The sequence below is a fragment of the Euphorbia lathyris genome, chromosome 6 (genome assembly GCF_963576675.1).
Source record: "Euphorbia lathyris chromosome 6, ddEupLath1.1, whole genome shotgun sequence".
Lineage (NCBI taxonomy): Eukaryota > Viridiplantae > Streptophyta > Magnoliopsida > Malpighiales > Euphorbiaceae > Euphorbia > Euphorbia lathyris.
In genome coordinates this window covers 57,743,273-57,756,873 of record NC_088915.1, presented here as the reverse complement: position 1 = coordinate 57,756,873, position 13,601 = coordinate 57,743,273, and the positions used below count along the sequence as shown (strand labels likewise).

The 13,601-nt window shown below is 35.3% G+C and overlaps 1 non-coding gene across 1 annotated transcript; it reads right to left on the bottom strand.

The window, feature by feature from the left end:
• Positions 1 to 803: 803 nt before the first annotated feature.
• Positions 804 to 910, bottom strand: LOC136234320 (small nucleolar RNA R71). The gene has a single exon (XR_010691209.1). It is a non-coding gene; the product is annotated as a small nucleolar RNA R71 (small nucleolar RNA).
• Positions 911 to 13,601: the final 12,691 nt, after the last annotated feature.

Genomic DNA, 13,601 nt, shown 5'->3' with positions numbered 1-13,601 from the left:
CGAATTAAATAAAGTTTTTGTTAAAAAGCGTTCCCTGTGGGTTCGATATCTTTTATTACTATAAGCGTATACCGTGCACTTGCGGAAATCGCTCAACAAGTTTTTGGCGCCGTTGCCGGGGAACGCCAAAATTTTTGACAAAATTTTAAATTTTTCGTGTTGTATTTCGAATCTAGGTTTAAACATACTTATTTTAACTTTTATAATTTAATAGTTTTCATTTACTAATTTATTTATTTTTCAAAATTCTGTTTTGTAGGTAGTTTCGCTTCGTGCAAGATTTCAGGTTCATGCGCAGTTCTCGAAGTTCAGGCATTGTACCAGACCCTATAGACCCAGAAATTGAGAAAACCATTAGGAAGAACAAGAAAAATAAGAAAAACAAAAATAAGACCCCAGTAAAAACATATACCGAGCCAGAAAAAATGGCAGACCCACCAACACTTATGGAATACGCTAGGCCATGTGTGGTCGGTGTAACCAATAGTATCGTTAGACCCAGAATCACCGCAAACCAATTTGAAATTAAGCCAGCTTTGCTTAATATGTTGCAAAATAATGTAACATTTTACGGGTTACCTAACGAAAATCCTAACACCCACTTAACAAATTTCCTAGAAATTTGTGACACTTTTAAAATCCCAGATGTGACTGCGGAAGTAATCAAACTTCGCCTCTTTCCTTTCACTTTGAAGGATCGAGCCAAAGAATGGTTAACTTCTATGCCAGCCGCAACTTTTGCCACTTGGGAACAATTAGCCCAAGCGTTTTTATCTAAATATTTTCCTTTAGCAAAAACCGCAAGAGTCATAAAGGAGTTAACATCTTTTTCTCAAAATGATAATGAGACTCTTTATGAAACTTGGGAACGTTTTAAAGAACTTCAACATTTATGCCCACACCACCAATTACCCGCTGAACTTTTAATGCAAACATTTTAAAATGGACTAAATCCTACAACTAGGGGTTCATTAGATGCTATGTCGGGAGGGTTATTTATGAAGAAAACATCAGCCCAAGCGAGAGAACTTTTGGAGGAAATGGCAATCAACAGCAGTATGTGGCCCGCGGAACGTGGACATATGCCGGTGGCAAAACCATCATCCTCAGCCTCACCATCAGTTAAAGGTATAGTTGAACTTGATCCAGTCGCAATGCTACAAGCCCAATTTTCTGCTTTATCGCACAAAATTGACCAATTTATGGCACCGCAAGATACCAATGGCAATCCAATCCAAACGGATGTGGATTACGAAAATATGAGTGAGATCAAACAGGTAAATTTTGTCCAAGGGCAAAACCAAACTAATAATCCTTATTCTAATACTTATAATTCTGGATGAAGGAATCATCCTAACTTTAACTGGAAAGATAACAGTAACAATAATATTAGTGCTAATCAAAATCGTACCACTAATTATCAAAATCAGTCAAGAGATACGATTAGCACTTTATCTTCTAAAATCGACAAGTTTATAGATGCTATCAGTGGAAAAATAAGTAATCACGACGATGGTTTTAAACGGATCGAAAATAAATTCGATCAGCTTATTAAAAACCACTCATCTAGCATCCATAATTTAGAGATTCAAATTGGTCAACTTGCTAAATCAATTCCATCCCGAAAAGAGGGAAGTCTTCCCAGCCATACGGAAGAAAATCCGAAAGAGCAGGTGAAGGCTATTACTCTTCGTTCAGGGAAAAATTATCAAGGGCCTGAAATGCCCAAAGATGCAACATTATCAGGAAATGATTTACCAAAGTCCAAAGAGGATATCTTAAACACAAAAATTTCACCATCTGACGCAGGTACCAAAACTTTTGTACCCAAGCCACCTTTTCCGCACAAAGTCCGAAATAAGGACTATGATAAACAACTTCTAACGTTTTTGGATAAACTTAAAAATTTGCACATCAATTTGACATTTATGGATGCAATCACACAAATTCCTAACTATGGTAAGTTTTTAAAGGATTTGATTTCAAAGAAAATCAGTTGGGAAGGAATTTCATCCATTTCGTTAACTGAAGACTGTAGTTCAATAGTATCAAGTAATTTGCCCACTAAACTCAAGGACCCCGGATGTTTTACTATTCCGTGTAAGTTGGGAGATATTGAATTCCCAAGTTGTCTTTGTGATTTAGGAGCAAGTATAAACTTAATGCCATTGTCTATTTTTAATAAGTTGGGTTTAGAAGAAGATATCAAACGTACCAATATGGTTTTGCAATTAGCGGATCAAACCACTAAGAGGCCATATGGTATAATTGAAGATGTTTTAGTCAAAGTCGATAAATTTATTTTTCCTACCGATTTTGTTATCTTAGACTTTGCATATGATGTAAATTGCCCTTTAATTTTTGGAAGACCGTTTATGAACACGGGACGCGCTCTAGTTGATGTGTCGGAAGGGAAGGTAGTTTTAAGGATAGGAGAAGATAAGGTCGAGTTTAACATGAACAAAGCGATGAAATACCCTATGGAGGAATTCGCTTGTATGAAACTTGATTTAGTCGAAGAATGTGTCAATGATGTAATTCAAAGTGAAGAAATAATTGAACCTATAATAGATGAGGAACTAGACGATAAGGACCCAGAGCCTTTGATTCGAGAAGATGGACCAGTTCCGCCTTCAATTGTAACACCCCCTAAATTAGAACTTAAAGAGTTACCCAGTCATTTGAGGTACGCTTTCTTAGGCGAAGGCGATTCTCTACCTATAATTATTTCTAACAAATTAACAAGCGATCAAGAAGAAAAATTGAAAGATGTTGTTAGAAATAGGATAGGAAGTATGGGATGGCAAATTTCAGACTTAAAAGGAATTAATCCTAGTATAGTAATGCATAGAATTCACTTAGAAGAGGACAAGCCACCTAAAGCGGATAGGCAAAGACACTTAAAATCCGAACATGAAAGAAGTAGTCAAAAATGAGATTACTAAACTTTTAGACAATGGAATCATTTATCCGATCTCGGATAGTGAGTGGGTTAGTCCAATCCATTGTGTACCTAAAAAAGGAGGCATAACTGTTGTAAGAAATGATGAAGGTGAACTGATACCTACACGAACCACCACCGGTTGGAGGGTTTGTATAGACTATAGGAACCTAAACAAAGCAACCAGGAAAGATCATTTCCCTCTACCTTTCATTGATCAAATGATCGAAAGGATAGTCGGTCATGCATTTTACTGTTTTCTAGACGGTTATTCCGGATTCTTTCAAATTTACATTTACCCGGATGACCAAGACAAAACAACCTTCACATGTCCTTACGGAACTTTTGTATATAGGAGAATGCCTTTTGGTCTATGTAATGCAGCAGCAACTTTTCAACGATGTATGACAGCAATATTTAATGACTTCATTAAAGACATAATGGAAGTTTTCATGGATGATTTTTCAGTTTATGGAGATTCTTTCAATGCATGTTTACAGAACTTAGATAAAGTATTGTCTAGATGTGAAGAAACGAATTTAGTATTAAATTGGGAAAAATGTCATTTCATGGTAGACGAAGGAATAGTTTTAGGTCATAAGATTTCTGAAAAAGGTTTAGAAGTGGACATAGCAAAGACTTCAGTTATAGAAAAATTACCCCCACCAACCACTGTTAAGGGAGTAAGATCATTTTTAGGTCATGCAGGTTTTTACAGACGGTTTATAAAGAACTTTTCTGTAATCTCCAAACCACTTACTAATTTGCTTATGAAGGATTCAACTTTTGATTTTAATAAAGATTGTTTGCAAGCTTTCAATACTTTGAAAACGGCTTTAGTCAGTACACCTATAATATCGAAACCCGATTGGAATCTACCTTTCGAAATTATGTGTGATGCGAGTGACTTAGCTGTAGGATGTGTATTAGGTCAAATGAAGGATAAGAAACTTCATGTTATATATTATGCGAGTCACACATTGTCCGGTGCACAACTAAATTACACTACAACTGAAAAAGAAATGTTAGCAGTAGTTTTTGCATGTGATAAATTCCGATCTTATTTGTTAGGATCTAAGGTCATCATTTATACTGATCATGCAGCTTTACGATATTTATTTGCTAAGAAAGATGCAAAACCACATCTTATTAGATGGGTTTTATTATTGCAAGAATTTGACATTGAGATTAAAGACAAAAAGGGAGTTGAAAACCTGGTCGCCGATCATCTATCAAGACTTGAGGATGAAAACGGTCCCATCGGTGAAACATCAGGTATTCGAGATGATTTCCCCGATGAACATCTCATGCAAGTACAAAGTGTCATAGCTCTATGGTATGCGGATATAGCCAATTACTTAGCTGCACATGTTGTGCCAGATGGATTGACTTCTCAGCAAAAGAAGAAATTCTTTTCAGAAGTTAAGAAATATTTTTAGGAAGATCCATTCTTGTTCAAAACATATGGCGATGGAATACTTAGGAGATGTGTTAGTGAGTTTGAACATGACTCTATAATGATAGAATGTCATGCTAGCGCTTACGGAGGTCATAATAGCGTAAGCAAAACAGCAGCTAGAATACTTGAATGCGGATTCTTTTGGCCTACTCTGTTTAAAGATGTCCGTTCATTTATTATCCGCTGTGATAAGTGTCAAAGAATAGGGAATATAAGAAGGAAAGATGAGATGCCTCTTACGAACATATTGGAAGTTGAAATCTTCGACGTATGGGGAATTGATTTCATGGGTCCTTTTCCTCTTTCTTTTGGCAAAAATTATATATTAGTAGCCGTAGATTATGTTTCAAAGTGGGTTGAAGCAATTGCAACCCCGACAAATGATTCTAAAGTAGTTGTTAAGTTTTTAAATTCAATATTCTGTCGATTTGGAGTTCCTAGGGTTATGGTAAGCGACGGTGGTACTCATTTCGTAAATAGAGCTTTTGAGTTACTTATGAAAAAATACGGAGTACACCATCGTATCTCTACACCGTACCATCCTCAAACGAATGGTCAAGCAGAAATTTCAAATAGAGAACTCAAATGGATACTTGAGAAAACAGTTTCGTCTTCTAAAAGAGACTGGGCACATAAACGTGACGATGCATTATGGGCATACCGTACTGCATTTAAAACGCCTATCGGGATGACACCTTATAGATTAGTCTATGGTAAAGCTTGTCATTTGCCGGTTGAATTAGAACATAAAGTATATTGGGCTATAAAAACCCTTAATTATGATTTGCAAAGCGCAGGAAAAAAGCGTTTGTTTGACTTAAACGAGTTGGATGAATTACGCTATTTGTCCTACGAAAATGCGAGCATTTATAAGGAGAAAATTAAAAAGTGGCATGATGCCAAAATCAAAATTAAAAACTTTAATGTTGGAGATAAGGTCTTACTTTTTAATTCTAGATTAAAATTATTTCCAGGTAAACTAAAATCTAGATGGGCTGGACCATTTTTGGTTGTTCAAACATTTGATTACGGAACATTGGAGCTAGAAAAGTCTAATGGTGACCGATTTAAGGTCAATGGTAATCGTTGCAAAATTTATTTCGACGGAGTTCCTATTCAAGAAATTGAATCCGTGGATAAATTTTATAAAAATTAATTTCTTTGATTTTCATGTTTTTAATTTATAGTTTTTTAATTTATTATTTATTTTATATTTATAATTATTATTCTTCTTCTTTTTAATTTATTCTTTTCTTTTTGATTTATTTGTTTTTTTTAATTTAATTTATTTACTTTAATTTTTTATTTTTATATATTTATCATTAAGTACAAATGAGTTTTGTTCACATTAAAATTTTAATTTAGTCATGTTATGAAATTTTCATTAAGTGTTAAGTGTTATTGAGAAATTATACATGCAGAAATCTCATTTGAGATTTTCTATGTTCCAGGATTTGGAAATCTCAGTTGAGATTCCGAAAATCTCAGTTGAGAAATTTTCTGTCTTTTTACATTTGAAATAACTGTAAGGGATTACAGTCCTTTTTCTTTACAATTTTCTGCCAGTTAAATCGAAGAGGTATCACTTTGACACCTATTTCTTTCTAACAGACACATCCTTTCACTTATAGGATTTATATATTCCTGTAGGATCAGACTTCTTCCATTTCACTTCATCTTTCTAAATTTCTTTCTCAAGTTCTCAAATCCTACAGACTTCATTTTTCTTTTCTATCACAGACATGACTAAGTCTTTGAAAAACGTTCAAAAACACACTTCTTCTAAAAAGGGGAAAGTTGATATCTCCGATCGATATGGTGCATGGTTTCCCATTTATAACCATGACGAAGGGAAACGTTTTATGCAATTCAGATATGCTCAGTTCTTTGGCATGATGTATCTGGACGAGTTTCTGAACGAGGAACTCGGGATAAGCGAAGACATTGATCGCTATCTGACTAATTTGGGTTGGTCCAAATTTGTTTCTATGAAATTTCCTGTTATTGGAAATTGGGTTCTGGAATTTTTCTCCACAGTTCGATTCGTCAACAAGAGACGTGTTCGTCTCAGTTTTCGTTGTGAGGGGGAGGTATTCACTTTTGGATATCCAGAACTTCACAATTGGTTTGGATTTCCACCCCGAGACACAACTCAACACCATCCTGGAAGGGATATGACTTCTAGAGACATATGGAGGATGCTAACAGGATTTTGGCGATTCAATCCACGTCTTGCCTTTAAAAAATCCATTAATTCTAATTCCATGCTGTATCTGCATAAGTTCCTCTGTCATAGCCTTTTTGGTCGAGTCAGTAGCAATATTGTGAAAGATACTGATCTTTATGTGTTGGGCGACATTTTTCAAGGCAACTCAGTGAACTCCTCGAAGATTCTAATGGAGGGGTTAGTTGCTGCTTCCCGTTCGAAGAAACGGAAGATTGGTTTCGCCAACATCATGTGTGGAATAATTTTAGGAGCCAAGGGAACCATTTCTGTTCCTTGGACTGATACAGAACCATTCCCTATTTTAGACTACGAGTTCTTGGAGAACGAGGGACTTGTCCAACGAGTTTTCCGTTCTGGTCCCACATTCCTTTCTGCACCAGAGAGGCAAGTCTTCGTTCAAACGAAGATTAACAAGGGCAATGCACGTCGTCTGTCATCTAGTTAGGGATATATATTTTATGTGTTTCTGTTTATTGTTTTTAATATATATATATGAGTGATTGTTTGTAAATTATGTTTTTATAATGTTTCTATATAAATGTATATTATGGCATTGTTTATAATGATAAATAAAAGTGCATTGATTCCTTGGTTTATTTCTTTTATTTTAAGGAACAACCTTTGGTTTTCCTTTAATTTAATGTTTCAGTTTTGTTTATCTCAGTTTCAGGGATTAATGTTCACATTTTTGGTACTTAATTTTAAGAGGAATTGGTTTAGAAGTGTTAAAATCATAAAAAACAGTCCCAATTTTACCCAGATTTTTCAGAATCTCAGTTGAGATTTCGAATTCTCAGTTGAGACAACGAAGGAAGAATTTTTTAGGCAAAATTTCGCCCCTTCCCTACTTGCTGTCGCGACTGAGATTTTGAAAATCTCAGTCGCGACTTGCGACATGTAGGTGCGGGATTGGGCGAAATTTGGCCATCTTTTCCTATTCCTACTCTAATTACTACCTATTCAACTATCCTAATCAATACCTATTACTTACACCTATTTAAATCACCTCTTTTTACACCAATCAATCATCTTTTCTCTTCCCAATAATAAGATTCACTCATCTTCCCCATAAATATTTACCCTATTCATCTTCTTCTTCCCCAATTCACCACCATTATCTTTTATTCTACCCTTCATTCTTTCATATTATTTTCATCTATTTCACCCAAATTTCACAAACAAATCAATATGCCTAGACAAAAGACCGTTGCAAACAAAGCCAAGGCCACCGAGATAAATAGATTACGGGTTCAATATGACGCACCATTCGATATTACGTCGGAAGCCGAAGGACGCAAATATCGCTGATTCTCTAATGTCCTAATAGAGTTCGTCGACATGCCTTTTCTTGACACCGACACGGTAAATACTCTTTCTTTTACCGAGCGTATTGATGAATTTCTTACCGTTCTTGGTTGGAAACGATTTGCTAGTATGCGTTTTCCTAGTCTTAAAACACATATTATTGAGTTTTTGGTTACTTTAACCTATGACAAGAAGAAATGAGTTATCTCTTTTCGAAGTAATGGAATCCGTTATGATGTTGGGTATGCGGCCATGAACCGTTGGTTTGGTTTTCCTACTCGGAATTTTTATTCAAAGCCAAAGCCTTTTGATTCACACACGGTTTGGAATACTTTAACCGGTTTAGATGTTTTTAGTCCAAAGAATACATCTAGTAAGCTAATTAAGGATGATTGTCTATTCTTCTTTCACAAGTTTTTATCATTCTCCTTATTTGGTCGGGTTGAAAGTTCAAAAGTGCAAGTTCGTGATTTGGTTGTGTTTGATGCTATTTTTAAGGGTTTGACAATTGATAGTATTTAAATGATATTTACTAATTTAGTTCGAGCTTCCAAGTCCCGCAATAAGCAAGTGCCTATGGGTAATTTAATTACCGGCATTGTTTTGGGCGCTCGAGGTGAATTAGCGGATTATCAAAATATGTCTCATGTTGGTTTACCTTCATTGGCTCTCACGGCGCTTTAAAGAGCCAATTTATTGAAGAAAATGGGACCGCCTGCCTTTATCTCTTATGCGGATCGCACAAGACGTGTTTTTGCTACCATGGGTAGTGAAGCATCGGGTTCTCAAGGTTTAGGTGCCCAAGATGAAGATGAGGAGGATGAAGAGGAATTTGATGAAGAGGAGGAAGAGAAGAACGTTGATGTTAATGCCACCGAGCAAGCAAGTGTGGAACCAAATGAAGAAGAACAAGTTGGATGGCAACGTGTTTTGACACAAATGAACGAGCATAACCATCACATGAATTTGCGGTTAGATGAAGTCGTTGCCAACAATGCCGAAATGAGTTCAAGGATCACTACGTTGAGTCGTGAGCACAAATCTACTCTTCGCCGGTTGCTCTCTTTCTTCCGACGCCAAGGAGTTGAGACTACGCCTTCTCCACCACCATCACCTTGATAGGTTTTATCCTTTCCTTCTTTAACTCATTTTCGTTATTATTATTATGTCTTATTCAAATTGGTACAATATTTTTAATTATGTTTGGTACAATTCTCTTTATTATTATGTTTGAATGTTATGGTACTATATTTTTCATTTCTAATTCGTATGATTTATTTCGTACTATTTTTCGTGTTTTATCGCTTTTTGCACCAATGAGGACATGGTCCAAATTAAGTGTGGGAGGAGGTATTTCATATTCATTTTAATTTTAAGTACGAATGAATGCAACGAATAAGAATGAATGCTATTTATTTAAGTATAAATGCATATTGTTATTCAAGTTTAAGTAAAGTAAAATGCAACATTTTTCAAAAACAAATGCAACATTTTTTAATAAAGTGCAACACTTTTCAAAAATTAATAGCAATTTTTCATAAACATATAATTTTTGTTAAAGTATATATTTCATATGTTTTTAACACTTTAATTTTAAAAATAATGTTAAGCATATTTTAAGGTTATCATTATTAATAGAAATAATATTTCTATACGGGCTATATTTTTACAAATATTTTTACAAATCTCCGATACGATTTTATAAATAACGTATCGAGTAAATGTATATAAGTAAAATTTCTTTAGTTTCAAATCTCTACTTTATATCATGAATTCATGATAAATATAAATCTTATTTTCAATTTTCAATTAGGTTTATAGGAATAACTCGAACTAACATCTTTAGCTTTTTAGCTCGATATTATTTTTCGTCTTACATTAAAAACCAATTGAAGTTTTTAAGGAAACTTTAGCCATAATACATGTTGAATTTCAAGTCAATATAGGATGAATGTGCTATTTTTCTTTCCCAAATTTTATTTTCATGTTAATTAAATCAAGTAGTCGTATTCTTAACTTTTGGCCACGATTGAGACCAACCTTATCACAATCGAGGTATGAAAGGGAAGAACATTAAGTACCGTTTACTTTTGGCCACGATTGCGACCACCCTTATCACGGTCGAGGTATGAAATGAACGTTAAAAATTAAAACAAAAATTAAACGTGTTTAAAGTTTTAAGTAACGATTGCATCCACCCATGGCATGGTCGGTACCTCTTAAACGAACACGAAAGCAAATAAAATGCGTATAAAGTTACGATCGAGACCACCCTTATCTTGGGCGTAACTAAGCAAATATATTAAACCTAAGTCCTTAAATCTATATTTGTAATAGTTTAGGTTTGGGAAAGGAAATTTTGTGCTTAGAAATGCCTTGAGACGAAAGATTCGGAAACATGCGTGCTTACACCGTCCCGAATACTTCAATATAAAAATTGAAATACAAGACGAGTAATATGTCTCTTTTACACTAGCTAGTTTGATGCTTTGCGTATAAATATACCGTGAAAAGTTTATCTTTCGGTTTAACTAGTTCTGTTTATGAAGAGTTTGATTAAAAGAATAAATTCAGTGAAATTTTGCTCGGGACTAGCAAAAGCTTAAGTGTGGGAGTTTGTTAAGCCCAAAATATACCTAAAATATCATATATAAATACGTTAAATTTACATTGAAATCGAGTTAATTATATTCATTTGGAATACTTTTACGTCTTTATTTACTTCTTTGATGCAAGGTACCTAAATATTTGGTAAAATCCAAATAGGAGCAAAAACGGAGCTAAAACGGAGCTAAAATGGACGAAAAACCTTAAAAACGTACCGAGAATGCATATCAGTCAGAAGAACGCTCGAGGAGGATGAAAAGCAGTCGAACGCCAGGGAGAAATCTCTCTGTCGCGACTGAGATTCTCAAAATCTCAATCGCGACTTGCGGAGGCCAGATCGGGGGAAAATGAAGTTTTCAAGCTCGCCCCTATATCCCCTGTCGCGACTGAGATTTTCAGAATCTCAGTCCCGACAGCGAACCTTCCTGCACACAAAACACATGTTCGAAATCGGAAAAACGCGTCTGTTCATTCGGATAAAAGCGACCCTTCACCAGCAGACACGACCCGTCATTTACAACCCTTCAACAACTATAAATAAGTGATCCATTTCAGAAATCAAAGTTGGTTAAGTTGGAAAAGTTAGAGAAATTAGAGAAGAAAGTTGTTATGTTGAGTTTCTGATTCAGAAAAGAATCAAAAAGTTAGAGTTCATTTCTGTAAACAATCGTGTTGTACACGAATTGTATTTAGATTAGTTATAAACACAGTATTAGTTTAGTTTTCATTCTGATAGTGGACGAGACCAGTCTCTATTCCGAAGATCCAGCGAGAAGAATTGACGGCTGAAGCGCATGAGGTTTGACGAACCTACGGAGTTTGAGAGAAAGACTGACGACCCGGATCTCAAAGTTTTCGTTGCAATGCTATCCAAGTTTCTACTTCTCTGTTAACTTGTGAAAATTCACATTTCATTAATGATATACTTATTTATTCAATATATTCTTACTGTTTGTTATTTTGATATTGTTCTGACAAAATGATTTTCAAAATGATAAATTGGTGTTTTTATTAAAACGTTCTATTCCATCTTATTCATATAAGAACTTTGTTGAACACTTAACAAATTTAGTTTTTATGGATGACATGATCGCTGATCGCGGCTTATCAGAAATAAAACACTAGTTTGATTAAGGTAGGAATCATCTCAACGCCAGGGGGATTTCTATGGTTCGAAGCCATTTAATTGAGTAAATCGCTATATTGTTACATGTCCATAATCTCACAAAGTTAAAGTTGTTTACTTTGCTTTATGAAAATAAGATCTATTTTATTCCAATTACGGAAGTATCTGTTTTGTAATCAAAATTCCAAAACGGAATTGTTCTCTAAACTCGATATAATCCTTCTATCTAATCCTAATTTACCAAAACCTATTCCATCAACTAAACGTATTTCTTTTATTAAACCTAAACATGTGATTAAACCGAATTAAATAAAGTTTTTGTTAAAAAGCGTTCCCTGTGGGTTCGATATATTTTATTACTACAAGCGTATACCGTGCACTTGCGGAAATCGCTCAATAATTGTACTAATCCGTTTGTTCAATATTGAGTATAAATATAAATGCAAAAGGAAATAAAAATTAAGACAGGACAAAGTCAGTATGAGAACACAACACAAGCTGAGTGAAGAGCAACTCAGCACAAGAGAAGATAAGCCATCTTCAAAACAACAACTTAAGAATGAAGCTGATCAAAGAAGCTGAGTGGAACGGAACTCAGCATAAAAGAAGTCCGCTTCAGAACTAGATCCTGCAGAACGAAGCTGGCCATGGAAGCTGAGTGAAAAAGAACTTAGTATGAGAATTGGTGACAATCAAAGACAATGACTAGCGAAGTGAAGCTGAGTTATCTTCAGGACAGCATGAATGATCCGTTAGCTAAAGGACAAATCCGACAACTGTCTGCACCAATAATTGAAGCCTTGGAATTACGCAAAATCCAAATTCCGAGATGCATGGGTCAACTGGTCGTTGCTATAAGACAAACTGCCGCAAGAAGACAAAGCCTGTAGGAAGAAGACAAGCCTGACATCTGAAGAAATCAGAAAACAAGATTGGCCTGCACATCTGAAGCTGACCAGAAGGTTGTCCCCCAAAAGAGCCGTTTTGGATTCAACGTACAAATCAAATTCAAATCATTTGATCCTCAAAATAAAACTATAAAAGGACAAGCAATCCTCTTGGATCATTGCCGAATTACAGAATATACAAGAGAGAAAAATACAAGCTCAAAGCACTCAAAAATAAGAAAGAAATCTTACACCAACTTTCTATCCCTGTGTAAATGCTAGATTGATTGTTTTGTAATCATCTAAAGTGTTCTTTATCTGAAAAAGAGCAAATTGTATCAATCGTGAATTGAGAGTGTTGTGCTGAGTATTTGGTTGTAAATACTCAGTGGTAGAGAAATCTAGGTGCTGGGTTGTAGCACTTAGTAGGAGTTGAGTAGACGAATAGAGGAAGATACTCTTGCATATTCAACTTCCTTGTAACCGGTTTGTGCTCTACCCTTAAAGAGCTCAGCATTGGATTCTAAAAGCCCGGAGGAGTCTGGGGACTGGACGTAGGCGGAGAGGTCGAACCAGGATAAGTCATGCTGAGTAACTTCTAACTCTCTCAATATATATATATATATATATATATATATATATATATATATATATATATGTGTGTGTGTGTGTGTGTGTGTGTGTGTGTGTGTGCATGTGATGTTTGTTATATTTACTCAGCATATAAACTGTTTAAAGCTGACACTGAGTAAATTAGAGTGCTGAGTTGGAAGCTAACCACAAAAGTGTCAATTCCCAACTCGCAAGTGAAACAGTCTTAGTCAACATCTGACTAAAGCTGTCTTACACTAAGATCGGCCAAGCTGGCCAAAGCTGAGTTGATAAACTCACTAAAATTATTAAGTCAGCAAGATTAATTATCCAAGAAGTTACATTAGTTCCTAACCCCCCCCCCTTGGAACTAATCACACGGGACCAACACCAACAATAAGTGGCAAGCATCCATCTCCACGATGTCACAATAGACCTCGTCTTGGTATTCCCCGATC